At 41.7% G+C, this 22,313-nt stretch overlaps 1 protein-coding gene across 2 annotated transcripts in view; it reads left to right on the forward strand.

Annotated features, from left to right (window-relative positions):
• Positions 1 to 5,281: 5,281 nt before the first annotated feature.
• Positions 5,282 to 22,313, forward strand: part of tln1 (talin 1) — a 135,978-nt gene continuing 118,946 nt past the window's right edge. For both annotated transcript variants that reach the window (XM_031802434.1, XM_031802435.1), the window contains exon 1: positions 5,282 to 5,450. The gene's annotated coding sequence lies outside the window, so the exon portion shown is untranslated. The remainder of the gene's footprint in view (positions 5,451 to 22,313) is intronic.

Below are 22,313 nucleotides of genomic sequence, written 5' to 3' on the forward strand. Positions count from 1 at the left end.
ATCAACTGCATTACAGTTAAAAACAACTTTGACTATCAGCACAGATTTCTGTATGCTAGCTATGCTACCAGCTTAAATTATACGAACGGGAGTTAGCATTTAGCAGTCACTTATTCTAAACCTGAAAACGGACTACTTCTAAATGTTATGCAGCTAAAACAGCCAGATATATCCAAATCTGACTTTAGTAACTACATTGTGGGCCTGTTAAAATACACCAATCATGACTTATTTGATGAATATCCATCCACTTTGCTAGATCAGATTGTTGTTTGTGCACCAATCCAGCATCCTTCTATCCCCCATGGTCTCCGTTCCATTGCGCATCTCTACCTTCCCAATGTCCTACCACAGTATATGGTATTTTATCAGTTTATACAACGGGTGGTTCTAATCCTGAATGCTGATTGGTTAAAACCGCATTCCAGCAGGTGTCTATTTAAGCAATAAGGCCTGAGGGGTGTGGTATATGGCCAATATACCACAAACCCCAGAGGTGCCTTATTGCTATTATAAACTGGTTACCAACGTAACTAGAGCAGTATAAATAAATATTTAGTCATACCCATACAGTCTGATATACCACGGATGTCAGCCGACATTTGCAACATTGTTTCAATATTCACATTTCATCTCCAGCTGACCCATAGTAATGAACTAGTCGGAAGAGAGAGCACATTTTCTATGCCAGGTGAAATCGTGCCTCATTAGCTCATTGTTATGGATGTATCCAAATAAATGTCACTAGAAAACAGTTAAACAAATGCAAATGCAGCTACTTTGCTGTTATTCTGGCTGCACTGTTTGATGTGACTGTAAGTTAGCCGTAGTTGGCTGGCTAGCTATCTAGCAAGCAAGGGATACAAACGTTGCCAGCCAGTATGGCAATGGAACACTAAGAATGAACGACTGGGTTGTTCTGTCCATAGATACAGAACAAAAAGACTGAACGACTGGGTCGCGTCTCTGGCAACCGAACCGATAGAACGAACGACCAGCTGGCCTGGGTAGCATCCCTAGATTTGTGTTGGGACTATATCTTGTGGAAGGATTAAATGGTAGGAATAAATTAAGCAAAATAAAGTTTAAAAAATATATATGTTAATCATTATTTGAATATGTTGGTAACCCTTTGTATAAAAGTGGCACGGTCTGCCCGTGTCAATATATCCTCCAAACACCGGCTTGGGAATTATCACTTAAGTATGCACTCACTACTCTGGACAAGAGCACCTGCTAAATGACTAAACATTTGCCTCATGCAGCGTGATGCAGCGCGACACATCTCTTTCACATTGAGTTGATCAGGCTGTTGATTGTGGCCTGTGTAGTGTTGTCCCACTACTCTTCAATGGCTGTGCGAAGTTACTGGATATTGGCGGGAAATGGAACACGCTGTCGATCCAGAGCATCCCAAACATGATCAATATGTTACATGTCTGGTGAGTATGCAGAACATGAAAGAACTGGGACATTTTCAGCTTTCAGGAATTGTATACAGATCCTTGCGATATGGAGCTGTGCATTATCATGCTGAAACATGAGATGGTGGTGGATGAATGGCACGATAATGGGCCTCAGGATCTCATCAAGGTATCTCTGCATTCAAATTGCCATCGATAAAATGCAATTGTGTTGGCTGTCCGTAGCTTATGCATAGGTAGAGTTAAAGTGACTATGCATAAATGATAAACAGAGTTGCAGCAGCGTAAAAGAGGGGCCTGGGTAGCCCTTTGATTAACTGTTCAGGAGTCTTATGGCTTGGGGATAGAAGCTATTAAGAAGCCTTTTGGAACTAGACTTGGTGCTCCGGTACCCTTTGCCGTGCGGTAGAAGAGAGAACAGTCTATGACTAGGGTGGCTGGAGTCTTTGACAATTTTTAGGGCCTTCCTCTGACACTGTCTGGTATAGAGGTCCTGGATGGCGGGAAGCTTGGCCCCAGTGATGTACTCAGCTGTACGCACTACCCTCTGTAGTGCCTTGCTGTCGGAGGCCGAGCAGTTCCCATAACAGGCAGTGATCCAACCAGTGCTCTCGATGGTGCAGCTGTAGAACCTTTTGAGGATTTGAGGACCCATGTCAAATCTTTTCAGTTTCAGTTGAAACCAGAATTCTCCTTTGCCAAACTCTGCTTTCTTGACAGTCTAAGAGGAAACCAGGTATTAATATAAAGTTAGGCTTCAATTTGATAGAAAATGCCTCTGATAAATACACATGTATGTTATTAAAGTGATGCTAATGCAATTATTATTTGTCGTTCTGAAAATATCCTCAGCCCACAGTGCTTTTTCATATTGCTACAACATACCTGTAGAGGTCTCTTGAGGCTCCCAGGAGGCAGGAGATCTTTTCAAGGGTCTGAGCAGAGTCACTCCAAGCCTTCCACCCACTGCCTTCCACCTGGGCCCAGAGGTGTTTTCTCAAAGTGGTTCCTGGGCCAGAGGGGTTTGTTGATGGGCAAGCATTGCTGTGTCACTATTGTTCCATTTTCTTCCAGGGGCTCCCTCGTTCTCTCGTGGTGGTGGTGATTTATTGCTGTGGTCAGTTGGCTGTCATATTTTGGATCAAATTACCCAGCACATGGATGATGTCCACCTGGATGGTCAGTTTCCTGGGCCAGAGGTGGGAGCAGTTCCTGGTTGGGTCCTGAGCCAGTCTTTCATCTGGGGGCTGAATGATGGCCTTCCTAGTTCTCACCTGGTGGGTGTTATTCATCCCACACTACCAGTAAGGCTTAATCACTTATTGGGCCAAAAGTGTTGTTAGAAGGTTGGTGTAATTTGGGGATAGGAGTCAAATTGGTACAGTTTTGTATAGAGAATCAAGGGAGGGAAATTACACAGGAACTCCAGTGCAAAGGTTCAAAGGTAAAGACACAAGCAAACAAAAATCAGATAGTGGGAAAGCTTAATACCTTTACACTTTAAAATAAACTGACGATTGTAAATCTTCACACCATTCTGTGTTTGTGTCCATCCGTGTGTGCGTGTGCAAGTACATGTGTTCTGCTATACATTTTATGTCATGGCATCAACATGTTTGTGTGTTTATTTCAGATCCATTCATGCGTATGTTATCTAGATAAGCTAATAACAAACTCACAAACCCTAGGCTCACGCATGTTTAGATTCCCTCAACAAACATTTCTAATTTGTCAGGCCACTGTCAGTAAGGGGGTTGGGAAAAAATGAAAAGTGCACCATACCTCCTAATTTAATTCATACTAGTCTTTTGGGGAGGGTGTAGCCTGTGTTTTGGCTTGATGGTGATTTGAGAAGGGAGTGGCTATTACATTTTTAGAATGCCCTCTTGCTGATTGCTTTTTTCTTTATTCAATATTAATATTACAATTGAGCGTTTTTTAATTACTCCTTGGGGTGGTAGTATGTGGATCCCCTCGTCTTCTAATGACCTAGAATGGTGAGGAGATGAAGTGATGGCTGTCTCTGTGACTTCATAAAAGATCTTGGATCTGATCCAACAACACACAAACCACACGTGGAACAGGGTGGACCAATGCCTGTTGCTGTTGGATAGCACCTGATGAGGTTCAGTATAACACTGAACAATAAACTATCAGTAATATAGCCCAATCCACAAGTCTATAAATATAACTATGCCACTACAGGCTACATCTGCCTATCTGTACAGTGAATGCCATCAATGCTAATACCTGGATCCAATAGGTAAAAAGGTGTTTCACCCTACTCAAAGGTTGATTTGTAAGTCAAGCATCCTGATTTCTGAGGTGTTGTCACCTCTGCACTTGGTTGAAATAATGCAGGACTGCAAGGTGTTAACCTAAGCCATAGACTGTTCTCTCTGCTACCGCATGGCAAGCGGTACCAGTGCACCAAGTCTGGAACCAACAGGACCCTGAGCAGCATTGACCCCCATGCCATAAGCAGTGGTGTAAAGTAATGTTTACTCCATGCATTTTCTCTGACACCCAAAAGTACTTGTTACATTCTGAATGTTTAGCAGAACAGGACAATTGTCAAATTCACACATTTATCAAGAGAACATCCAAGGTCATCCCTAAATGCCTCGGATCTGGTGGACTCACCTAACACAAATGCTTAGTTTGTAAATTATGTCTGAGTGTTGGAGTGTGCCCATGGCTATCTGTTAAAAAAAAAAATTAAAGTAAAAAAAATTGTGCCATTCTGGTTTGCCTAATATATAAGGAATTTTTACTTTTTATTTTGAAGTATATTTGAGCAATTCCATTTACTTTCGATAGTTAAGTATATTTAAAACCAAATATTTTTAGACTTGTACTCAAGTAGTATTCTACAGGGTGACTCACTTGGGTCATTCTCTAGTATGTTTACTTTTACTCAAGTACGTATGGAAATTGTGTACTTTTTCTACCACTGGTCATAAAACTGCTAAACAAGACTGCTAAATAGCTCATCAAATGGCTACCCGGATTATCTGCATTGATCCATTTTTGCACGGACTCTAACCCCCCACACACACCCCATACACTGCTTATACAGTCTATTATCTGTCCTGTTGCCTAGTCACTTTACCCCTACTTATATATACATAGCTACCACAATTACCTCCTACACCTGCACATCGACACGGTACTCCCTGTATATAGCCATGTTACTTTTTACTCCTTATTATTCACTGTGTATTTATTCCCCATGTCAATATTTTCTATTTTTATTTTTGCATCTTTATATTAACTATCCATTGTTGGAAAGGGACCCGTATAAAGCAAGCGTTTCACTGTTAGTCTCCACCTGTTGTTTACGAAGCATGTGACAAATACATTTTGATTTGTTGCACAACTTTTCCACCATTTTACAGACTTATACACCTGTAGACGCACTGTTATACCAAATGGTGGCAGCATTTCTGCGGTTTTCTAGAGCAGACACAAAATGACATTCCTAGCTGACCTGTTATGTTTTCGACCTGATGTGGAGGACCTTTGGTCAATGGCCTATTGTTACGATTTCCTTTCAAATGATGTCTAATAGGTTATATTAATTGGTGGCTATACTATCATACTACAGTAAACTACTTTGAAGTTGATCTATTTGCGGGTGAAGTGACGGATGTAACCAAATCTCTGCATTTGGTAACTAGTCGACTTTTTAAAATGGGGCTTGTTAGGCTAGATGTGTCATTCACAAATAATTCAGTGACGTTGCGGTTTAATAGAAAAGTTGACGTTGATTTACACGAAATCCACAAGTTCTGAGTCCCCCTGATACACCGCCCCATGCCTGCATCATAGTGTGCTGTGGTTTTGAGTCGCTGAAGGGTGGAGTTTGTACCACCGCCTCTAAAGAACGGGACTAGGGAGGGAGTTGAAAAATCACTATCTGACATTTACCAGCATTTAGAACACCATTTCTGCTGGGGAAAGGGATTTAATTTCGATATTTCACCTTTGAAAGCGGGAAATCTTCGCTGGAAGAGGAACTAAGAGGTGAGTCGAGATACAATGTACGTGTTTTAGTTCAGAACTATGCCTGACTGCGCGTGACGTCAAGTCCGATTATGAAGTTTTCAACTCCTCCATTCTCTACACTTCAACGAGTTATGCACTTCGAATAGTTTGAGGGCCGAATAGGCTACCTCTTGACAAATATTTCAGAGCAGTCGCCAAGTCGTAGCTCATATCGAAGAAGAAAAGAAAAAGGATTTTGAAACGAGAATGTAACAATACGTAAACTGAACATTGTATCGTTACTTCGATTTCCTGGAACTTTGTAGCTAGAGAAGTGTTTTAAATACGGAAGCGAAACAGTGCCTCAAGGCATGAATACATGCATTACATATCAGTTGTTGGCCTATTGCTCGTAAATAAAGAAGGAAAAATTTAATTTGTATGCATTAAACACATAGCACCCTGTACATTTTGGTATGCAGTGAGTTTGCCCTACAACCATACAACTAGGTCAGCCTACAATCCTAGCCAAATGTATCCGTGTCACGTCCTAAATCTCTAGACTACATTAAGGTGTGTTACTTTGTATCATTCGCACTGTTGGTTGGCTCAGCCACTGTCATCACCACTACCTATATTCATATTCTGGGCAGCCAGCCTGAGTTGGGTAGCTGTCTGTAAACAGTTACCTCATTTGACTGGTTGTTATTAAAACTTTACATGAAGCCAGAATATGGTATCCAACCTGTATGAAAATGTGTCTATTTGGCTTCAAATAACAAGCTACTGTATATGTAGTTAACAGCAGTCATTGTGTAACCCAATGCCTTTTGCACCCTTGCTTTGTCTATAGAGAAGCCTACCTAACACAGATTCACATTTCAAATAAGTGTTCCATGGTCTAGTTTTGGTTGATTAATCTTTTTCCATTGTTGTAGTTTGGATTGCCTTTAACTTCTTCAATAATGTTTCAAGGCCTCGTGTGTGTGTTCTGCAGTTGTCAAACAAGCTAGAGAAAATATGCAGCCTCTGGGTGTGAATTCCAACACCAAGATGGGGTGTGGCGTCACCATTTCCGTGTGACAGAACAAACTATGTAGCTGTGGGGACACATGTGGCTCAGGCGAAATGGAGCCAATGAATAGCTAGCAATGTGATTGATATATGCTTGCAGGTGAGGGATTTGATAGGGCCTAGCTAGACTCAGCAGTTTTCAGGTAACGCGGCAGGGCATGTTTCCTGTTGCTACATGTAAATGTTCTTTGGGAAGGCAGTAAGGCACACAGTGGACTTCAGAACAGAACAGCACTTCTACATTCTTGCTATATGGGGGGGGGGGAAAAACATGTTATTGATGTGATTTCCTTCTAGATTTTTCTGGCATTTAGTTTTATGGTTTTGTACAGTCTACTCTTTTATACCGTTTTCTGTGTGGTTTTTTTCTGCAATGTGTGTCGACACCTTAACCTGATTTTATTACAATGTGTCTTACTGTTAGGACACGTGCAATGCTGAGTTCTATAAATTGTCAACTAGTAAATCAATTGGATTAAACAGTTAACTGTTTCAATGAAAAAAGAATGCTGGGAAGTGCACACAGACCCTAATTATTAAAGCCAACAACCACTGTCCTTGAGCAGCGCACAGTCACTCATCGAGGCCGTGTGACAGTTGGTGGGGAGGGGGACGGGTGCCATTGAGAAATTGCTCATGACACAGCAATAATTCTAATTGATTTGAGGCTAGCCTAGGCCAGTAGTCGGTCTTGTGTGACTCTGATAGTGTCAGAAGCTTGGTTTTGCCTGAGGCTCTCGACTGTTTCACTGTCTGGTACTCTTTAATCGGTGGTTGAGAGAGCATTCAGTTCAATCATGTCTCTGTGCTTGTATTGTGAATTCAATTCTGTTTTGAATGTGTGCCTCGTTTAGGTTATTGAAAGAAACGGTCATTGTTGAGCAACAGGGAGGGTAAAAGTGTTTTCACAAAATGTCAGTTTTCATGTACAAACAGGGAGGGTAAAGGTGCTTTTCACAAAATGTCAGTTGTCATGTTTGTACTTATCTGGTTATTTTTCATAACGTTCACAAGAAAGTATTTATAATATAAAACAAGTGGATGTTGTAGTCTAACCATCATAGCTGAAAATGGTCCATCCATAACACTCATGTTCGGCATTTTATGTTTCTATGATGGACAAATCAAAAAGCCAACAAAGGGCCCACTTTTTTTTTTCTTTTTTCTGTGGCCCAGAAGCCAACAGAAGCCTTTATTAAAGACAAGATGCCAAACAGGACTTCATGTATCTATTGAACACTGAGAGAGGCTCAATAGATGAGTCGGTGCATCGTCAATGAGGAGTTGAGTGATTCAGCCCAACAGCATGTTTGCTTTATTTCCATGCCTATTTTAATCCTGTAAAGCTATTGTCAGTATCAGAAGTTAGTCTGGATGCATTTTAAACTATCACCTTGCTCCTCTGTCATGGAGCCTCAAGGCCATATAGAAGTGCACTTACTAGTCATTCTATTTCTATGGCGTGTACTGTGCATGTTCATCATGAATTACATCACTGGTGTCTGCTGATCCATTACTGGTCTGATTCTTTACATGGCTTAGTTTGTCTGACGGTATTCATAAGAGATCACACATGAGAACACATGAAGCAATGTATTGTACATACATTTTTTTTGTATTATAGAGCCCCTGTTGCAAGTGTCTCAGTCAGTGCATGTTGATCCAGGTGTTACAGAACCTGGAAATGGGCTATGTCCTAAACGTGCCCTGTACTTTCTGCCCAGAAATTGTAAAACAGTTACACTGTTTCTTTTCAACTTTGATATAGGCTTTGAAAGTGAAAGCTACTCAATGGCCCCCATTGCCACTCCATTAAAGTGTGAATGGCAATGCGTTATACTGCCGATGACCGTAGCCAGCTCCGCCTCAGACAAAGGCAAGGCTAGGAGCAGCATGTGCCACAGACTCTCCCCTGGGTAACAAGGTTGCTATTGAGGGCCACAACTGTGTGGTATTGTACTTGGCTCTGGGGGAATGAAGGCCTCCTTTGTCCTCAGGGGTGTGTGGGTGCTGCAGGAGGATCCTGCTGATTCCTCAGCAGCAGAGAGGTGGGTACGGGCTGATGTTTCTCCTAGGTACAGATCTAGGATCAGTTTCATGAATCCTAACCTTAACCATTGGTGGGGAAAATGCTAAACTGTCCCAAGATCAGTGTCTAGGGGCACCTTCACACTACACAAGAAAGGTGCACTGTGGGAGGCGCCCCTGCTCCACCTCTGGATCTAGCCTGGTCCCAGATCGGTTTATAAACAGGTGACCATAGATGTTTGCTATACGGCATTAACATCTGAGACCAAACTACACTGGTCTCTCAACATATCTGGGACCAGGCTACTCTGGTCTCTCAACATATCTGGGGTCTGACTATTCTCATCTCATGGCTCCCATCTTGCCTAGACCCTGTCATGTTGGCAGGGACCTACTCCTATACAGGGACCTACTCATACAAACAACAAATGTCTCTGAGCATCTCCAAGGACCTATATATTGGCCTAACAACACATTCTTCAGCAGTTAATAGTAATTTATGATTCTCCTGTCCACTGCAGCATCTTTAAGAGGCATCAAACCCAATGCCCTGCATTCACTCCATCACATAACTACATGTTTTATGTTAAACTTATGGATGTGTAATGTAGTTATTTTTAGGGCATTTATAGCAATGAGCTCCTACTGCAGAAATATCTTTAATCCTATGGACAGGAAACATAACTAACTTCCCAAGGGAGAGACATGGCTCTAGACGAGGCAGAGCTGTTGGAATCACTCAAGGGTTCCACTGCTGCACGATAATGCGTAAGGGTGCTTGCCAGCTAAAATATTGTGGTATTTCTTTTGCTGTAGAAATGGCAGTTTAAAATGGTAGAACCGCCCTTGTGGTGGTGCAACATACTTCTATTCCTGTTGGTACACCATTTCTAACTGTTGTGTCTTAAGTTAAAACTGCTAAGGTCACATACGTTTTGCCTCCAAGATGTGCTCGAAGCACCCATTTGACATGGCAGCATGTGACTGAATGGTTGTTTGACAGGCGTTTGTACAGGTGAGTAATCCCGTTGACCATGGCAAGTATGCATGTTCTCAAGAATGTTTTCTCTCTAAATGTTTTGACATTCTCCATACAAACTGAAGGGCTTCATTCACTCAAATTGTAAATACAAGCAGGAGAGAAATATTGCAATGGAGAACTTTTTTTTTTTGCACTTTAAAAAAACAAACATATTTGATATCTTGAACACAGCCTAGTGGTTAGAGGCAGGTAGCCTAGTGGTTAGAGGCAGGTAGCCTAGTGGTTAGAGGCAGGTAGCCTAGTGGTTAGAGGCAGGTAGCCTAGTGGTTAGAGGCAGGTAGCCTAGTGGTTAGAGGCAGGTAGCCTAGTGGTTAGAGGCAGGTAGCCTAGTGGTTAGAGGCAGGTAGCCTAGTGGTTAGAGGCAGGTAGCCTAGTGGTTAGAGGCAGGTAGCCTAGTGGTTAGAGGCAGGTAGCCTAGTGGTTAGAGGCAGGTAGCCTAGTGGTTAGAGGCAGGTAGCCTAGTGGTTAGAGGCAGGTAGCCTAGTGGTTAGAGGCAGGTAGCCTAGTGGTTAGAGGCAGGTAGCCTAGTGGTTAGAGGCAGGTAGCCTAGTGGTTAGAGGCAGGTAGCCTAGTGGTTAGAGGCAGGTAGCCTAGTGGTTAGAGGCAGGTAGCCTAGTGGTTAGAGGCAGGTAAGCCTAGTGGTTAGAGCGTTGGGCCAGTAACTGAAAGGTTGATGGACTGAATCCCCGAGCTGACAAGGTAAAAATCTGTCGTTCTGCCCCTGAACAAGGCAGTTAACCCACTGTCCCTCCGGTAGGCTGTCATTGTAATTAAGAATTTGTTCTTAACTGACGTGCCTAGTTAAATATAAAAAATATTTACTCCGTAAAATAAAAAGGCTGGGAATTGCCAGGGACCTCACAATACGATATTATCATGATACTTAGGTGCCGATATGTATTGCTATTGTCACGATTCTATATGTATTGTGATTCGATCCTGGGATTTTATTGCGATTTTGATGTTCCAAGCGAATTGCTCACTATATGTCTGCTGCAGAGAGATAAGAGACAGCATGAGAACTAGTTTTGGTCAGTCAGGGAAATTAGTCCTAAAAACAGGCTGGCTCAATATTTAAAAAGAAGATTGAGAACAAGCTATAGGATGACAAATATTGGAGTTTTGGTGCAGGTACAGCCGACTAGCGCTTGCCAACGCTACCTACCGTAGCAAAACATTTACAATTTTTTATTTTTTTTAAATAATTGAAGTCAAATATCAATATAATATTGCAATATGCAACTGTATCAATCTTTTCATCATCACTATAAAATCAACAATTTATTTTTTTCCCCACCACATACAAATGGACAGGCTCCCTTGGTTTAAATAGGCGTGTTACCGCTGAGCGTAGATATCACGGTAGATGTCTAGACTCCTAAGCAGCATGGGTCTTGCAGTTAAATGTTATATTTAGGCCAGGAATCTTTTTGAAGTTGCCATGTTAGCCCACACCTTAAGGAAGGGTTCTTGTTAATCTCAGAGACCAAATAAGAAAACCTGAGAGATGAATAGATGAGGGTAATACGGAGGAACAGAAAGAGAGAACCGGTATGGGCTAGGGAACAAGATCTGATCTGCTATATTTTGTGATTAATTTCCCCTTTTCATCATTTAAAGTCTCACCTTCTGTTTTGGCAAAAGACTCCACTGAGACAATGTTACTCCCAATCATCTTTTGCAGAATACCCAAACATATCATTTGGACAGTTTACAGACTGTTAAAGAAAATGTATGAAATCTATCCAGCCATATCTCAACATTAAAAGGCACAGTCGATGCTGGCCCTGGCTGTTGCTTTCCAAGTTCAGATTGTGTATAACTTTGGAGGGAAAAAAGATTGACTCAAGGCAAAAATTATGATCTCACTCACAACGGCCATTTGAATCCACTGTGAAATATACCAGAACAGGAAATGTGTATTTCAAACGCTGGCTGCTCAAAATGATGGAAGTGGGCATGACCTTTTTTGAGAACCTGAATATCTAATCAAATTCAACAGTGAATATCTATTTATGAAAATAGCAATGTGGAAGTACAGGACTATTGCATTGTGGGCCAAAATTGCACTTTGTATATTTCATAGCTGATCTTAATTTGAATGGTCTAAAACAGTGGTGTTCCATAGTGTTTGCCAAACTCCCCATTTGTGCAGAGTGAATGAATGTCTGTTTACAACAGATTTCTTTTTTCCTCACTGTGCTGACTGTGAGTTGTACTGCTACTCATATCCAGTGATTTTTGTATTTGCATTACACTTACCATGATCACTTCTGGCTATTCAAAGCAGGTGAAAGATAACATATTGGTATTTTCCTAAAGCACCGTCTAGGCTGGTGGATGTCTTCCTGGATAGCACGATTATACGTATCCTCCCGGGGAATTACTGTATATGTGACGTCAACCAACTGAGTGCATGAGTCAGAGAAAAGGTAGGTTTTGCAAGACAATGCAACTATGTATCAAATGTATCATTGTCATGTTTCTCTGATGCTACATCCTCACAAACTAGAATATTCCATTACAACCAATTTGAGATTGATTGAAGCCAAATATTTTGTACGATGTAAGAGCAAGACAGAGTTAGCTCAGTAGCTCATTTCAATAATGGAAGGGGAACATTGCAAAGTGAAGGGATGTTCATGCTGTTGCATTGTCCCAGCTGGTCTCTGCCATTAGGCCTTTTCTGAAGTCAGATCCACAGTGACCCCTGGCACAGTGACCACATGGCCTCAGGATGTTCTCCCTGGACAGCCATTCAGAGCTTCCCCTGAGGAAGCCCCGTGGGCGGGAGACTGGCAACGTCAACAGGAAAGTCATGTGGAACCTTTACAGCCAATAAAAGAGTATTAGGACTGCTCCCATCCATCTTTTGATATCCACTCTGTACCACCTACATTTACAGGTCACTTTGTTAAAAGGTGGACTAAGCACTATGACATCATTGTACACAGTGAGGCAACTTCCTGTTTACAGACATCAACAACAGAATTCAAATGTGCCATAACTGCCACTATTGGCTCCTCTGAATTTGGCCCCACCTTTTGAGGCATGCTCACATTGGGAATGGCACATTGTGGCTGTTTTGGCTGAACCATGGCCTTGTAAAACATAGCCTTAATAAATAGCTTTGAAGCTGCAATATGTCACTTTTTGGGCTAGCTCACCGAAATGTGACTTATAGATCTTTCAAAAGACTTGAAAGCAAGTCTAAGAAGATGTAGATCCGTTCTATGTGCACTATTTCTATGTTTCCCGTTCTTAAGTACCGTTTTTGCGTCTTTTACTTTCGGTTTTGAAACGGTACTTAAGAACGGGAAACAGAAATAGTGCACATAGAACGTATCTACATCTTCTTAGACTTGCTTTCAAGTCTTTTGAAAGATCTATAAGTCTTTTACTTTCGGTTTTGTACACCAGCTAAAAATGTAATATTTTTGGTTGTTAAATATATTTCACAGTGGTTTAGATGGTACAATGATTCTCTACATTATATATTGCTTGTTTTGTCACAAACTGAAATAAGACAAACTATTAGAATTTTAGCAACCAGGAAATGGGGGAGCGATTTCTGCATATTGCACATTTTTTTATTAATAAATAGCGTTAAAAAATGTATCCCTGGTTGTACTGTATAGTAACAGATTGGCAAGCTATACTGAACAAAAATATAAACGCAACATGTAAAGTGTTTGTTTCATGAGCTGAAATAAAAGATCCCAGAAATCTTCCATACTCACAAAAAGCTTATTTCTCTCAAATTTTGTGCACAAATTTGTTTTACATCCCTGTTAGTGAGCATTTCTCCTTTGCCAAGATATGCTATGCCTGTCAAGTGGATGGATTATCAAGATTAAACAGCATGATCATTACACAGGTGCACCTTATGCTGGAAACAATAAAAGACTACTCTAATATGTGGAGTTTTGTTACACAACACAATGCCAAGTTTTGATGGAGCATGCATTTGGCATGCTGACTGCAGGAATGTCCAACAGAGCTGTTGCCAGAGATTTTAAAGTACATTTTCTACCATAAGCCGCCTCCAACGTTGTTTTAGAGAATTTTCAAAGTATATCCAACCGGCCTACAACCGCAGGCCACATGTAACCATACCAGCCCAGGGGGGGGGGGGGGGGGGGGTATTTCTGTCTGTAATAAAGCCCTTTGGTGGGGAAAAACTCATTCTGATTGGCTGGGCCTGGCTCCCCAGTCATGTGAAATCCATAGATTAGGGCCTAATGAATTTTTCAATTGACTGATTTCCTTCTATGAACTGTAACTCAATAAAATTGTTAATTGTTGCATTTTAAGATTTTTCTTGCACAGTATAAGTAAAGAAACCCTAGATTTAATTGATGTCAGTACAGTATGTGTCCTTGCTCACTCTCACTCATGTTTAGAAGATTGTGTGTGTGTGTGTGTGTGTGTGTGTTTCGCAGGCTGCTCCATGTCAGTGTTTTCAGCCAGCCAAATTTGGTCAAGGCAACATGCACTGTTATTTCTCCAGCTAAATAAGTCATTTGTTTTGCATTCCCGACTCTGCTAATGGGCTCACTGTGTGTTCAAATGCCAGCGAGTTCAGTCAGTCCAAGATCATCGTTTATGATGCTGATCATCCCCCCCCCCAGATTTGAGTTTGCTGTTCACCTTCTGCAAGCTCCAGTGCACGTTTACACAATGTATTTGATTAAGCTTCAAGCAACAAGCGGCAGCGCTTTTAATTTTAAAGTTACTTCATGCATTAGCTTTGTGGGGCCTTATGCACTTTGTCTACATCATTTGCTTGTTGAGCTACACTAACAAGTAGATGGTTATAAAGGCCACAATTGTACAGTTTTGTAATGTTTCTGACAAAAAGTTGAGTAGAATGGGGCTCCCAAGTGGCGCAGCGGTCTAAGGCATTGCATCTCAGTGCTAGAGGCGTCACTACAGACCCTGGTTCGATTCCAGGCTGTATCACAACCGGCCTTGATTGGGAGTCCCATAGGGTGGCGCACAATTGGCCCAGTGTCATCCGGGTTAGGGTTTGGCCGGGGTAGGCCATCATTTGTAGATAAATTGTTCTTAATAACTGACTTGCCTGGTTAAATTTAAAATAAAGAATGAGGTGGATTAGGACTGGATACATTGTTTCCTGGTAGTGTCAGAATTGCCCTCAGACTAACTACTATATTCTCGTATGTAAGTTTTTGTTCATCATATTATTTTTGATTTGATTTTGATTTTTGATTTACCTTACCGGCAGAAAGCCTACATGACATGTTGAACAACACGCTGTCAATCATGTGGTGGTGGATAAACTTGACCCTCCTCATGGTCTACATAGGAGCCACTGGAAGGGAACACCTACGAGATCTCTTTTACACCAAGTCACTCAGCCTAGGTGTACGGTCGGGTTCCCCTTCAGTGTCTAGCAAGGCGTACAGTACACACACACTCTAGCAGATATTTGGCATAGCTCGCTAGCTGTGTCATTGCTTAATTAGGAGATCTGCCTGCCACTGGCCTCTGTGATCTGTCAAGTGACTGTGTTGTCTTCTGTCTAGACCTGACAGATGGAAAGATTGTCATTCTCACCACTATAATGTTAGCTTGTGTTTGACAGAGAGTATGTTGTTAGCACGCAGATGCTGATCTGATCGAACTCTCGAGTGGACGTGTGTAAAGGAATCTCTCTGTTTACTACTGTTTAGTTGACTGGGAATGTAAGAGTGGCCCCCCTCCATACCACTGGTAGCCCTGCCTTGTCTTCCCCTTACAAGGTATTGTCTTGACTAACTGGAGTATTATTTAATAACAGGATTGAAAAACTGAAGATATTGGCATCTCATTATGTTTTCTTGTGCTTTAGAAATCATCTTTCAAGATTAAGACATTTTATTTCACAAACAATTTTCAGGATTCAGATGAGAATCAGCTGCCATTTCATTTAAACACACACCGCTGTTACGGTAGTTCTCAGAATATCTACATGAATAGCCTACATTTGTTGACTAGAATATTGAATTAAGTCTGTAACCATCTGTAATTGAATATACAAACCTACTTTTATTTCTAGTCTGGAATGAAGTGCCTTTTTCCATGATAGAAATACAATTTATGTTCTTGTCTGTCAATATCATGGCCATACTTTACCCTCTCAAAGTATCTAACTACTTTGTTATAGAATATAGTTGAAAATAGTTTGCTCGGCTGAACTTTGAGTCTTTGCAGACATCAGTCGACGTAAACATGAAGGAGGACGTGCATATCAACTTCCTGTTTCACTGTGGGAATGAAAGTGCAAGAATGTGGAATTCTCATCACTGCTCATATCATCAAATCAAATTTTATTTGATCATGGTCCCATGGCTGCGTGCATCAGGTTCGCTGGTTCCTGAAGCAGCCCTGTAACATTTTCTCCTCCCATAAATGCCATAACCGGACAGCTTATTGACATCTCTAATCGTCCACTTCAGTTACATCATACTTGGTTTGAATTGAGGAAGGATCACTACATGGGAGCCAAGTTATAAGGCCTTGTTTAAACTGTTGATCAACCAAATGGGCTTGTTCTGTAGCAATCTCTTGCACATAGACAATACTTACTCACTCTAAAGATGGTAAAGTGTCAACTTTCCCACCAGATTCTCTGCTGACTGTTAGATGCCATTTTAGCATTTAGCTTGCCCCAGGTCTTACCATCTGCAGAGTTGTTGTAGTGCTCTGGCAAACAAGGCTGTAAAAAATAACTTACTGGTAGGATTGTCTAAAGTTTGCTTGCTCACAGTACTTGGCACCTCCTGAACAGAGTTTCGTCAGTCAAGACCTTAAGGTCGTCAGCCACTCAACCTTGTTAAAACACTCCAAACCAGAAGGTGGTAGTAGCATTGTTTCGCAATGCATGTCCCTGTGTGTTGCTTTATGGTCTATAACCAATGTTGGCTAGCTAGCTAGCCGCGCTAATGCTGCTATTGTTGTAGAATGCTAATGTTGATACTAGCCAGATGGCCACAGCTAGAGAACTAGCTAGCAAGATGACCAAGAAACAATTTGAATTCACTCTATTATCACATACAGCCTATAGATGGATAGAGTTTTAGCTAGCTGGCTAACATTATCGAAACAGTTAGCATGATATGCTAACTAGCTAGCTGTTGTGCTAGCTAGTTAATGACTGCATTGACTCCCAACAGGCTGCTTCATGGAAACATCCGTTGTCATTTAATTATAACGTTACTAGCTACAGTGGCCAGATAGCTAGGCTTGGAGGCATTTCGTTTTTTTTGTGACAGACATTCAGTGCGGTGTACAAAACCTATTAGAGGGCCTGTCCCCAACACCTATGTGTTGACAACAGTGGAGGTCGGTACTGTTTTAAGATGAGGGAGGACAAAAACATTTTTTTTTCATGAGCATGGCCTTATTTACAGCATATTATATGTCTGTTATTCATATTCCATTCACCCAGTTCAATGTAACAGCGATAGGTTTAGGTTACTACATGATATCATTTTCCCTATACCCATCATGAGGTTGCTACAACCTAGCCTATGAATGAAAGTTTACAATGTAGGTGCACACATTCAATACCACCTTGCACACTGTTGGCTGTATCTAGCTTATCTAGGGTGTAATAATTAGTCCAACAGTTGCAAACTAGTTTAAAAAAAATACAAATTAATGTACATTTATCCTCGTTCCGTTTGCTTCCATTTAATCAACTTTTGAACAGAATCGGCAGAATGAATACACCCCTGATCACAATTGACTTTCATAGCAGCCATGTTGTATTCCTTCACGCAGCCATGTTGTATTCCTTCACGCAGCTATGCGCTCTCTTCTCACCTTTTCTCTTCGCTTGTGGACTTCAATGCACAACATATCAGCTGCATGTGACCAGGCGAAAAAACCTTCCCGAACCATATCATAACCACTACACACAGTCTTGAATTAATTAGTTCAAAACTGTTCAACTATTGTCTTTCTGAGTCAACTACTCACCACATTTTATTATATATATATATATATATATATATATATATATATATATATAAAAAATATATTTTTAAATTAAATTTACTGAGGAACGTCCTCACCTTCCTTCTTTGAAGAGCCTCCACTGGTTTACAAGCTACCACCCAGTCTACACACACATCTGGGAACAAGCTCTCCAGCATTATGCTAGCCGTTGGAATTTTCCTCAATTCCTCCTCACAACCGTGCTATCAAAACCAGGCAACTTTGACTTCCTGATGCGCTTTGACACACACAGACCTGTCATGTTCACAGTTCACACATGCAATTCAGGCCTGAGTTTTCTTTAGTGCTTTCTAGATCAGTCAAACTCACAAATTTGACTGAACGTGATCATTTGAAAATGAATCCAGAATTGACGATATCTTTTCAAAAGTTCTTTGTGACTTGGGGGTGTCCCTTGTATCCGTTCCGATTGTAACAGGGCCTTTCTCTTTTATCATATGGCTGAACCAGGCTGGTCTAAGGCACTGCATCTCAGTGCTAGAGGCGTCACTACAGACACCCTGGTTCGAATCCAGGCTGTATCACAAACATGCTGTGATTGGGAGTCCCATAGGGCAGCGCACAATTGACCAAGCGTCGTCCGGGTTTGGCCGGTGTAAGCTGTCATTGTAAATAAGAATTTGTTCTTGACTGACTTGCCTAGTTAAACTAAAGGTTAAATAAAAAAAGTATCCTTGTTAACTCTCCTTTGACTTCAGCTCCACCAGGCTGCCTGCCTGGCACGGTGGCCTTGTCGCGAGTGCAGGTCACAAATGTTACCACAATTAGTTTGACACAGGCGTTTTCTGAGAGCACACAACTCCCAAGAATGCCGTGGTTTCACAGTCTAATTGGATTAAAAACTAAGTGGCTCCACAAAGGAGGTATTCCACTAACTCACTGGCATTTTCTCAGCAAGTATGCAGGGAGGATGTTGTATCACCTGAGCTGACCATGGCTTTGTTAAGATTGTGTGAACCAACCCAGTTACTTTGATCTCGTAAACATAATCTTAGCCAAGGTAATTTAGTTGTAGTGCAACACCTGTTTCGCACGACTTTTAGAATCAACAGTGTCATATCTCTATCTGGATATGATTCTGATCCAACGAAGCTGTGGGCAGAGGGTGAAGAATGCACTTGGTTGACGTGAAGGAATACTTCCTTTTCAGACCTCCCCCACTGAAAGCCAACAAAAATTCAGTCTTGTTTTCTCCAAAGCATCCCTGATTTTTTTAATATTTTTATTACAAACATTGTTTGGCTGACTTCCTATCAGTTTGTTGGAAGAGTCACAAAAGAGCAACATGACTTTGGAACAGCCATGCTTGCATATCTCTGTAGTAGTCTACTCCAAAAGATGCTGAAGGGCTTGAAGGAGACACCAGAAGATTCAACTGCACCAGACTTATTTATCTACAAGTGACATTTTTAGGGTTTCTACCCCAGAGGGAAGTATGTAGCTGTCATTTTCAACTGCTTGACATTCCTCCTCTGCTACCTTGTTTCTGCTTGGTTGTGTAGATTGCCCGCTATTTTCCGTCAACATGCCAACCGAGATTCTCAATCGGTTCCCTTACATTCTTGCAAGCCTTCGGGAATAAATACAATTAGTGTGTTCCTCTCCCTTTTGCCAGTGACAAGGGGCCCAAAAAAGAGCCCTCCCTCTCCTGGACTCTGCAGAGAATCGTAGCGGAATTCCAATGGAATGTGGGATGGAATTCAGATATGGAGCTGGCGGGCCAGAGTAGCCATGCTGTCTCTAGACCAGTCTCTAGCCTAGCTCATGTTGCTGTTCTAAATCTACCACTGCTTTATTTAAGGATGCTATTAGTCTCTGTGGTAGCAACCTGTTGACACTGTATTACTTCAGGGGATGGTTTAACATTGTGGGATTTCGTTTGACCGATGTCGATAGTTAGGAGCTAGCATTTGAAAGGGATAGTTCTGACTTTTTAACCCCAATTTTCATTTGTTTCTTACTCTGAAGTTATTTACGTTAATTGCTAAGACTGACCGCACTCGGAACTTCTCTCGAAGTAAGAAACTGATTAATAAAGGTGTTACAAAATATATTTCACAGCGATTTAGATGGTACAATGATTCCCTATACTATTCCGTGCTTGTTTTCTCGCATAAACTGAAATTGAGCGAACAGTGTAGAATTTTAGCAGACAGGAAATGACAGAGCGATTTCCACTACATAACACAGCCACAAAGTCTGAACATCTTTACCATTTTGACAACAGAGGCCGCTCCTGCGGGAGAAATCAATAGGGGAGTATCACAGCCAATCACTGGTGGGTAAGTAATATTGTGAAACGCTATCATTCCACTATTGACATTTTCTGAAATTGCAATGCAAAAAAGTGTAGCACAATTTAAGATTGGTGTAAAAAGTCAGAAAACAAACCCTTTAATGTCACGTTTTCTATAACATTGTGAAAATGATGAGAGTTGGCGTAATTTGTTTGACAAGTGACAACATGGAGTTACAAAGAGCTTGACCACAGGGGAACGGAGTCCCTTTTCAAACTGGCACAAAGCACTGGGCAAAGTTCAGTTCTTCCTGGTTGCCATGGCTAGCCACTTGTTTCTCATCACTAAGAGGCTTTCCTCTTTACCACTCGTACTCCATTCATTCTAGAATGTGTGAAGGCATCCCATGTGAGTGTCTGCAGAGAGATTTAAAGCCAATGGATTTGCCCTGCAGATTATACTCCCAACAGATGTTCCTGGGCTATTGCTTACATTTCCCCATTGGTTAAGCCATCAAAGCATCTTAGAGCCTGCCAGCCAGCAGAAAAACATGGAGCCACAGTGGTGAAGTTCACATCAGTGCGCCAGAATTCACAGTTTAACTGCACTCCCTCTGGGAGAGTTTGTGTGTTTTGTGAGCACCCATTCTGACAAACCCCTCACCACAGGTATAATTTTAACCATATGCTGTAACAGCTGGGTCTACCTGAGACGCATCATGAGGTTGTTATGTTACATCCATGTTAAAGCACATCCGGAAGTTGGAACGCTAGTGTTTTCATGATGTAGGGATGAATGAATATGTAGTTCATGAACCTAATGTAAAAACACAGTATCCTATGTGCGGAACACAATATGTGTTACATTTTTTTTCCATGTAGGATTGACTACACAGACATGAATGATTCACCAGAATATACACTCCCGAATGATTCACCAGAATATACACTCCCGGATGATTCACCAGAATGTACACTCCCGGATGATTCACCAGAATGTACACTCCCGGATGATTCACCAGAATGTACACTCCCGGATGATTCACCAGAATGTACACTCCCGGATGATTCACCAGAATATACACTCCCGGATGATTCACCAGAATATACACTCCCGGATGATTCACCAGAATATACACTCCCGGATGATTCACCAGAATATACACTCCCGGATGATTCACCAGAATATACACTCCCGGATGATTCACCAGAATATACACTCCCGGATGATTCACCAGAATATACACTCCCGGATGATTCACCAGAATGTACACTCCCGGATGATTCACCAGAATGTACACTCCCGGATGATTCATCAGAATGTACAGTGCATTTGAAAATGTTTCAGGCCCTTTCACTTTTTACACATTTTGTTACGTTACTGCCTTATTCTAAAAATGGATTCAATCGTTTTTTTTCTCATCAATCCACACACAATACCCTGTAATGACAAAGCAAAAACAGGTTTTTACATAAGTATTCAGATCATTTACTCAGTACTTTGTTTAAGCACCTTTTGGCAGCAATTACAGCCTCAAGTCTTCTTGGGTATGACGCTACAAGCTTGGCGCACCTGTTTTTGGGGAGTTTCTCCCATTCCTCTCTGCAGATCCTCTCAAGCTCTGTCAGGTTGGATGGGGAGCATCGCTGCACAGCTATTTTCAGGTCTCTCCAGAGATGTTTGATCGGGTTCAAGTCCGGGCTCTGGCTGGGCCACTCAAGGACATTCAAAGCCACTCCTGCTTTGTCTTGGCTGTGTGCTTAGGGTTGTTGTCCTGTTGGAATGTGAACCTTTGCCCCAGTCTGAGGTCTTGAGCACTCTGGCGCAGGTATTCATCAAGCATCTCCCTGTACTTTTCTCCGTTCATCTTTCCCTCGATCCTGACTATGGGATGCACGATATATTGGTGAACATATCGGAATCGGATGATATTAGCTCAAAATGCCAACATCGGTATCGGCAAGATGTCTAGTTTAACGCCGATGTGCAAACCGATGTCAAAGCTGACGTAGGTACATGACGTAATGACGCCACGTAAAATGTTGTGCTATACACAACATTCCTAACCTAGCCCACAATGTCTGCTGTGTGGATCTCGCAGTCAACAAGTCTAGCAGTCATTTTGAAAGTGTAAGAACATTTCAGCGAGACAACTCAAAGGCGAAATCCATTAAAGCCAAGATTGCCCTTGACAATCAACCGTTCTCTGTCGTGGATGATGTTGGCTTTCACTGAGTGGGTCGAGCACCGGTACACACTACCAAGTGCTCTATTTTTCAGATGTTGCCCTACCGGAGTTACACAGTAATGGCGTCACTGCTATTAGCTTCAGGACATGCATACTATGGACCGCCATTTTGGGTCATTGCATGTCAAAAAAGATACAGTAGCACTGTCAAAGCTGTACAAAAAGTCTGTAAACACCGGCCACGAACGATGTGTTTACAATACTGCTTTGGTAATAAAGCATCATTTGTTCGACCACAACTTCTTGGG

Source organism: Oncorhynchus kisutch, linkage group LG23, assembly GCF_002021735.2.
Source record: "Oncorhynchus kisutch isolate 150728-3 linkage group LG23, Okis_V2, whole genome shotgun sequence".
Classification (NCBI taxonomy): Eukaryota; Metazoa; Chordata; class Actinopteri; order Salmoniformes; family Salmonidae; genus Oncorhynchus; species Oncorhynchus kisutch.